Source organism: Ixodes scapularis, unplaced genomic scaffold (assembly GCF_016920785.2).
Source record: "Ixodes scapularis isolate PalLabHiFi unplaced genomic scaffold, ASM1692078v2 PGA_scaffold4__175_contigs__length_147842914, whole genome shotgun sequence".
Lineage (NCBI taxonomy): Eukaryota > Metazoa > Arthropoda > Arachnida > Ixodida > Ixodidae > Ixodes > Ixodes scapularis.
This window is the reverse complement of record NW_024609879.1, coordinates 65337067-65345451: the sequence shown is the minus strand read 5'-3', so window position 1 is coordinate 65345451 and position 8385 is coordinate 65337067. Positions and strand designations below refer to the sequence as shown.

The 8385-nt window shown below is 46.6% G+C and overlaps 1 pseudogene; it reads right to left on the bottom strand.

The window, feature by feature from the left end:
* Positions 1 to 6047: 6047 nt before the first annotated feature.
* LOC121837605 lies at positions 6048 to 6627 on the bottom strand (annotated as a pseudogene).
* Between the last annotated feature and the right edge of the window lie 1758 nt (positions 6628 to 8385).

The following is an 8385-nucleotide window of genomic DNA, read 5'->3' as shown; positions in this document are numbered from 1 at the left end:
TTTCTGAAGCCGGGTGTGGCTGGAAATTGTCGAAAAGCTAGTTCTATCGGTTTTCCTGAATCGCAGTCTCCTGCACGATACCTGAAAACTGTGAGCCTCTGTTGATTGTCACAATGCAACTAGATTGTTCTTATTCTCAAAATTAGTACATAATGTAGATGGAAAAACAACCCTCAATTTGTGTTGCTGAAAGTTAAAACATGCTTGTGCATCGATTTTGAATCGTCGAATCGCTGATCGACTCGCTACGGCAATCGGCCCATCTCTACTTTACTCTTTTCAGTTCTCGACAAAAGGCACGCTCGTCAGCACGGAATCCTCAAATGAGACATTTATTAACACCAATGCATAAGCATGTTTCATCGTTTGTAAGCATTGATGCATAAGCATGTTTCAACTTTCAGCAACAGAAATTGAAAGTTTCTTTCCAGCTACATTATGTACTCATTTTGAAAATAAGAAGAACCTAGTCGCGTTGTGACGGTCAGGATAGGTTCACGGCTCTCTAGTTTTGCGCAGGAGATCGCGATTCAGGCACAAAGCAATCAAACTAACTTTTCACCAATTTCCAGCCACACCCGGCGGCGGAAATCACCCTTCAACCAAGTGCTGTAGATAATAAAGTCGAGTCATTGTCACCACTTAAAAATATTGATATTAAAATAAATTCAGTTCCAAAAAAGTTACAAGCTTATATAGTAATTATCAGGAGAACACTTGCACGCACCTTGCGAGCGTACCCCATGTTCATCGACGGTACAGCATCAAGCGCGGTGCGCGCTCCATTCACAAAATGTTACGAGCACAGTCAAAAGGGTGGCGTTGGGGAAAGGTCTTTTCGATTTAGGAGTGCAAGCCACTGCCGCCGAAGATTGGGGTCACGTGGAAAGCAATGGAGCTTAAAGATATTGCAGCCGCACTCACGTTGCCAGATTCCTTACAAGCTACATGGGTCCTCAAACAGTATTCTACACTTTCTGTCATTATTCGTGCACCTTATAACTGAGCAACGGTGTCCTGGTGACCGGGGGACTGTCACCATCCAAGCCCGAGCTTCTAATTGAGTTTGGGAGTTTAGAATGGGAGAAGGAAACGCGAACGATGTTCGGGCAATGCCTACACCCAACAGCGCCGAAGCCTCTCATCCGGGACTTTCACTCCTTCTAACGCTCAAGCAAGAAGGAAAACGCTGGAAGCCCTTTACCCTTTTCTCTCTCGCCCTCTTTCAGTAAAACGGTCTATATATGGCTCTGCTCTGCTTTGGCCCTGTTGAGCACGCTTCTTACCGAGCCCTGGTGCACTGCGGAAAAGCAACACCAGCGGGAGCAAGCTCCACGGGTAAAAGTGCACTCAACGGTGCCGCAAGAACAAAAAGTATGAATTACACGAAAACGCTGTTCGAGTGAAGCGGCTTATGAATACATTGAAAAAGTAGCGGGACAACCCAAGTTTTGAAAACTGTTTGACCTAACGGGAAGTATTAAATATCTGAGTTTGAAATATCGCGAGCCTACTGTATACACAAACTCATCTCTGTTACGTCACAGCACGGTGGTGGCGCGTCGGTCATACTTCCGGTCTGGGGCAGTGGGCAGAAGTCCCCATGCCAGACGTGTATTTCAGCTTTGTTTTGAAAGGAACCAGGCAAAAAGCTGCCTTGTCAAAACGCCACAACTGAGGCCCTACCGAAAGTGTCGAGAAAGGTTTGAAGGTCAGTTTTCACGTGCTCGGTTCGTCCGAGTATCGGGATATGTGCCGTGAAAAGGGAAAAGCAGACGCCGTCGGACAACGATTGCTTGGGCGGATACTTGTGGTCATCAGATTTATTTGTTTTGTTCCAATATGAATGCCAGAAAACCGTCAGGTTGTGCGGACTACGTTCAGTGCGCCTTCAAGTTCAAACGGCCGCGTGATCGTTCGAACTGTCGTATGCTCTTTCAAACGTTTCTGCTTGTCGTCTGCTTTTTAAAACGACGCCGGCCCATAGACCAAATGTTGGCCCGGTACTTGCGATAAGAAGTAAGTGCAGGCCTCGAAAGACTTAAATTTGAAGGTTGGTAAGCAGGCTTGATATAAACAGTAGATACGAAAAAGATGTTGATCATTGTTACCAGTGACCATCACCGACTTGTTAGCCCTAATTCACTTGGTCCGATTCTGCTTGCGATTTTCAGTATCGACGTCGACTATCTCAGCCACGGTTCACACTTTTGCAGCCCGATCGGCGTCGCGACTGAAAATTCCGAGTGAAATCGCATCATGCAAATCAGGCTTAAGCGTACATACTGCGCCGTCCACGCGGAATGAAGCGCCACATGCCACATTATTCACGCGAAGTTTTGCGGTGTAACGAGCCTCGGTAATTTCGCTGACGTCGCTCAAGTAGTCAGTCATCGCCAGGAAGACGTAGAATGAACAATTAGAACTCAAAAAAGGGCAGCGGGACTCACACCGACGCCTACAACATCGCATTGCTATGGTTTGTTTATGGGCGACGGCGAGCTTCCTGCCCACACCCCCATCGCGCATGTGCGGCGCCGGTGGCGTCCGCTAGGGGCGCTCCGGTTTTGTTTGTAAACATAACTTGGTGTATACACGAAGGGAGATCAGGCTCAGTTGAATGTGCTTAATATCACTGAATAGTTCTGCAATTCTAATTAGCTTTTTTTATTTCTCAAGCATCCTGTTGTATGGGGTACTCAAATTAATGCAAATTTTTACTTTGGTTCAATTGATGAAAAGTTTGTTTTATATGTCATGTACAGTACAAAGCTGGGGAGCTGGGCTAGTTGGTAAGCATGTTGCTCGCTCACTTAACCATGAATGTCACATACAATTTGTTTTGATTGTGTATTTATTTCAAATCCTCTTCTGCTCTTTATTTCAAGCTGCACTTACATGCAACATGAAGATTCCGAAGAAATCTTCAACTGAAGGACAACTCTAAGCACAAGCATGAGGGGCACTAGATGGCCAGCGCAAGGGCAACTATAATGTAAATTATCGCCGAAGTTAAAGCAAGGCATGCCTTCTTCCAATAAAGGTATTGTGGCAAGCAGGGGTGGGCAAAATACATGCAAATATCTATCGAAATACAAATACAAAATACTCCGTCCAAAATGTATTTAATTACAAAACTAATTACATTTCCAAAAAAGCATTTAAATACAAGATACAATTAAACCAAATGTATTTGGTCTCCTCCAAATACTTTTCCAAATACATTTCTCAAAATTTGCGTCAGCGATTTCAGGGCACCTGCAACGGGTTTCTGGGTATCTCATTTTAGTTTTGCAATGCACAGTCGGGAGTTAGTGTGCGAGCCTCTAGTAACGTAAAAGAAATATAATAACAAAAAAAAAAACGTAGTCAGCTTGGACGTAATAAATGAAAGAAGTACAGAGCTTCAAGCAGCTTTTCTGTCGATTACGTTTTGGTATAGACCAACAAAGAACCCAGACTACCAAGACGCGCACCACTAGCTGGAGAATTTTTTAGTGTTGCAACTCACACCAGTTACGAAAATCTGGATGACCCGGGCATTTAGAATGTTCCAGGCAAAAATATGGATGGAAATCAGGTTGGAAAGCATCACAAGTTGTCACAGGCACTTATTTAGCCAGTCTGCCTGTGAACGTCGATTTCGTCACTATTCTTGCCCTGGACTAGCACCGTAATCACAAAGTCACTAAACGCTTGTGCTTGATTGAGAGACACTGCATTCGGTGCAGAACGTAGTTTTCATCCTGCTTTGGACAGTGACAATAAATTTGAGGGATGTATTTTCACCCACAAAATTGTATTTAATTACAATTGTATTTGAAATACCCACGTTTTAGTATTTAAATACACACGTCAAATACATTACCCAATTTGTAATTAAATACAAATGCAAAATACACAAAGTATTTAAAATCCGTATTTCAAATACTTGTATTTGAAATACTGCCCATCCCTGGTGGCAAGTAGGTATGGCTGGGCTTCAAGCCGTCACAATATATACTCTTGTTCGTTTATTTCTAATCACCTGCTCTAGTCACCACTTCTAGTCAGTTTTAAGCTTGTTGTGGTAGTACATACATTTTTGTTTTAAATTATTGGTGAGTCATTTTGACAGCCGAGTCTAGCAGCATCCTTGCTCATATGTATAGGCTTCTTTTGGTTTAGATTGAAACCACAATAAATCTGTTTTAGTACATGTACCTGACTGATTTCATTTTTGCAAGGGTAGCAAATTGCAACTAATTTCGTCTCATTATCTGCTGTGATAAAAAAGAGCATTGTAATGGTCGTGCATTCTAGCGTTGTTGTTAATAGTGTGCAGTATTGTGCCTTTCACAAACATTCTTTTCCTCGGTTGACGGACATGCTACGATCAAGCTGCTTCAAATGGTGCATACATTCAATTCTCTGCAGTTATGTATATAGTCCACTGGAGTCCAGTGGTTCATCTTCTGGAAAACATTGCTATGTATAGAAAAAGGACCTCCTTGAAGACCCAGGACACAATATTTCTGCAAGTCTTAGCTTTTTCAGTCCTTGGAAAACCATGTCTGTAGCTAAACACTGCCTGTCGTTGGGTTTCATGGAGGTTCCTTTCCAACACCTTTCTTTCAGCTTTGACTTCCTACGGTTTTTTTGGTACGCAAGTTTATAAAGCATTAAATTCACATCAAAGAAAATGGTTCTGCTATTCTGCTACACTAGCAGAATAGCCACAAATTGTTAGAAATGACTTTTCAGTTGAAGAAGACAAAAGTATTGAAATCAGACGCAATTGCTACCCATGCAGTTCGCCTTGTTCACAGCAGAGGTGTAACTGCATGGGTAGCGGTTGCGTCTGATTTACAATATTTTCGTCTTCGTCAACTGAAAAGTTCTTTCTAACATTTTGTGGATATTCTGCTAGTGTAGCAGTACCATTTTCTTTGATGTGAATTTAATGTTTTACAAACGTTGCATACCGGTTGTAAAAGTGTTTCTCGAATGTTCCTTTAATATTAATTTAATGTTTTGCAAACATTAAATTTATGTTGTAGGAATGTTTTCTGCGTGTTCAAATAACATTTGGAAAAACATTAATCTAACGTACAGATAAACATTGTGGAAACATTAAATTAAATGACATTAAAGGCATAGTTCAAACGTTTGGGCCAAATAAAAAAATGACATTATTACAATATTTTGGTGCTACCTGGGATATTATATAAAATACGAAATTTGATATTATTTAGTTACAGTTGACGTTATATTATTTCCTGCTTTATTGTCAGATTAGTAATGGAATAACAGTGTGGGGTACGACAATTAAATCAAATTAAAGAAAAAAAACGATTATTTTTTTCGAAAATGATAGAGGCGGTATAAAAAAGTTAGGACCGCACCACTTTTTATTAATATATTATGTTAAAATTGAACCAAAAATATCACTTCAAATTACTTCCATGAATGCACCGAAATAAGCTTTACTCGGTACCCTCACTGTTTTCTTGTTCATACTCATTAAGAGGCCCGAAACGCAAAATTCTAAACATCCTGAATGATTACGGTAAGCAAACATAAACAATTCAAGTTACTAAATGACTAAATTGCCCAGGTATCGACATTGATTGCAGTGCCCCGTCTTCTAGGTTCGAAAAAGACTAGACGATCTCTTGTTTCCACTGATATCGCATTTTCGTTTCCTTAAAATAATATAATATTAATACAGTTTGACGGCATAAATATTTCTTTTTTATTGTCATATAATCTCTCTACTCATGGTTCAATATCTCTCTTTATGTAGGAACTGGCGTCTTTCTGTGTTTCCTTTGTGTGTAGTGGGCAGGTTCGAGCCGAGGCGGCCGAGGTGACGGCCAGAGTCGAGGGCCGCGGAGGATAGAGTGACACAGCTGACGTTGTCAGTGCTCGGACGGAAAAAGCCCCCGTTTATTCATACACACCCTCTTTATGTACACTCAGAGGGCGCCCCGTAGCACACTGCGCTTACACGCCCTCTACATCCCCCCTTTAGGGAAAACAAACGAGAGCCATACTTAGCTCCCAAGGAACGTAATGAATGACCTAAGCCACATGGTGCGCTACAAGTTCAGCCGCACCGGTGGCCTAACGCAGCGTCCAGACTTAGTGCGCACACCCGACGCAGGCAGTCTTGAGGGAGCAGCAGGGGACCCCTCTGGCGATGCAACTGGTAGAGGACTAGCTGCCCTGGGAGTGGGACTGCCGCACGCAGGCTCTGGGCGAAAGGGAGACCGTGGTGGACTTTGGGATTCCTGCGGCCCTGGACCAGAGCTGCTGAGGTCGCAGCCACCCGTTGATGGAGACTGCTGTGGTGCCAGATGTCTTCGGTTGCGGACGAGGCCACCAGCATCCGTCTGGACCACGTAGGAGCGTGGACGCTGTGCTGGGCTAAGAACTGTGCCAGCACAATTTGCGTCGCGTATCCACACTCTCTCCCCCTCCCCCAGAGGACGCAAAGCATGCATCCACAGCATGCTGGCGGTCGAAATCCTGACGCTGGTGACGTCGTTGGGCAGTGTCGCGCCTGTGGAAATCAGCCGCGATAGGCGATCCTGGAACCAACATGGCGGTCGGGACTGGGAGGCGGGTCCGGAGGCTGCGCCCCATGAGCAGCTGAGCGGGGCTGTACCCAGTCACTCCCGGTGCGTTACGGTAATACAAGAGGGCCAAGGGCCAGTCTGAAGACTTCTTGAAAAGTTCCATGACAGTCCGCACCATCCGCTCGACTTCACCGTTGGACTGGGGATACCTGGGACTGCTGGTGACGTGGGAGAAGCCGTAGCTCTGGGAGAAGGCACGGAACTCTGCTGATGAAACCTGAGGTCCATTATCGCTGACAAGGGTCTCCGAGATACCATGTCTTGCGAAGACACTTTTGATAATGGAGATCACCGCCGTGGAAATCGTCGTGCGGAGGGACAGTACTTCTAAGTACCTCGAGTAGTAATCAACGAGGAGAAGGTAGTCTGTACCTTCGTGATGAAAGATGTCCACACCGACTCTCTCCCAGCGGTGGCTAGGCGTCACTGTAGGGAGCAGTGGCTCTGCTCGCTGGACCCGCGTGGTGACGCAGTTGGGACAGTTCTCCACCACTGCCTTTATCAGGCTACCCATGGTCGGCCACCACCGCGCCATCGCCACTCTGGCGATGGCGCGGCAGCGGTTCACTCCCTGGTGTGCGTCGTGGATGAGGGACAGTATCTGTTTCCGCAGAGAAGCAGGCACCAGTAGACGTCCCCCGCAGAGGAGGAGGTCGTTGCCGACACTGAGTTCAGCGCGATGGCCCCAAAACTGAGCCATGCTGACCGGCAGACTTTCTTTCCGAGGCCACCCTCGCTGGCAGTACGCCGTCAGCTGAGCGCACTCCCAATCCGCACCCTAGGAGGCACGGAAGTCTTCGAGGAGGACTGCAAACATGGGAGGGGTAGCGCGGAGCGCTTCTTGGACGTACAGCTCAACCTTGTCGATGGCTGGAGTCGTTGGCAGCTGGTCGACCGGGTCCCGCGAGAGTGCATCCGCGGTAGCCAACTGCTTCCCAGGCACATACTTGACATCAAACTGGTACTGGAGGAGGCGGATACGAAAGCGCTGGATCCGGGGTGGAATGAGGTCAAGGTCCGCGGTTCCAAGAAGCTTGACCAACGGCTGATGGTCAGTCTCCAGGGTGAAACGAAGGCCCCGCAGAAACCCGTCGAAGCGGTTGATGGCCCAGGTGGCAGCCAGTGCCTCTTTTTCGATCTGGCTGTACCTTTGTTCCGTTTCTGTCAGTGCACGGGAGGCGTATGCAACTGGTCTGCGATCCCCTGATGGCTGGTCTTGAAGAAGCACAGTACCCAGCCCGAAGGAACTGGCATCTACGGAGACGGTCGTCGGGAGTGCAGGGTTGTACCTTGCGAGGCAGATGTCCGAGGACAGCATGGTCCTAAGCTTCTCAAACGCTGAGGCTTACGCTGGTCCCCACGTCCAGGCTGCAGTCTTGTTCAGGAGGCTTCGGATCGGTGCAGTCGTTTGAGAGAGATCCGGGAGGAAGCGACCGACATGGTTGAGCATACCTAGAAAGCGTTGGACACCATGAATGTTCCGAGGAGCTGGCATACACTGAATGGCCGCCACCATCTCTGGATCAGGAGCAATGCCGTTGGCTCCGACGACGACAGCGAGGAACTTCACGCTTGACACGCCGAAACTGCACTTGGCGGCGTTAAGGGCGACCCCCACTTGCTGGAGGCGACCGAGGACTGCTTGGAGGCGCTGGTCGTGCTCTTCCGTGGTGCGACCAAACACGAAGATGTCGTCCATGAGGTTAACGACGCCGGCCAACTCTTCCAGCAGGCCAGACATCTGACGCTGGAAATATTCCGGGGC